The sequence below is a fragment of the Tupaia chinensis genome, unplaced genomic scaffold (genome assembly GCF_000334495.1).
Source record: "Tupaia chinensis unplaced genomic scaffold, TupChi_1.0 Scaffold000652_1, whole genome shotgun sequence".
NCBI lineage: Eukaryota > Metazoa > Chordata > Mammalia > Scandentia > Tupaiidae > Tupaia > Tupaia belangeri.
In genome coordinates, this window is record NW_006160173.1 from 423,471 (window position 1) to 424,148 (window position 678).

Here is a 678-nt window from a genome sequence, read left to right on the forward strand (position 1 = left end):
TGCAAATAATTAGACAATTTTAGACAGCTTTTTTTTTTTTTTTTTTTGGAGAGGTTTTTGCCATAGGGCACATGCCCTTGCCAGACAGACAGAGAGAGACCGAGAGACAGAAAGCAAGAAATCACTCCCCAGGGGGAATGGCCACACCGCAATCCGTTCTCCTCCATTCTCCTCTCAGGATCTTGGGCAAGCACACACACGCCCAGTGTGAGTTTTAAGCCACCAGCTCCGGGACTCAAACTGCAGTCGACTACATGGGAGTCCAGCGATATAGCCATTACACTAAATGCTGGTCCCACACTCTTAGACAGCTTTAAAAAAATCCCCATGTGGGAGAGTGTGAAGAAAGAAACCAAGAAGAAAAATAAAGAGGCAAGATATGTACAGGACACAGAAATGGATTGTTGTCTGTTGATGATAGTGTGTATAGTATCCTCCACTGGACTGGTGTGAGGTGTATTCATGTTGGGTAAATTCACTTTACAAGGTAAGTGATATTGCTGGGACCATGCAGTTAACACAAGCTGAGTATGAAAGAACTACCCCTCATGCCTAGAGCAAGGACTCAGCTGAGGAGAACTGTTTGCAAGGTCAACAGTTTTACGAGTTCTGGACCTCACCTCTATTGTGTTACTGTACTGGCCTGCACTCAGTTTCTCTGCCATGGGCCTTATTGCC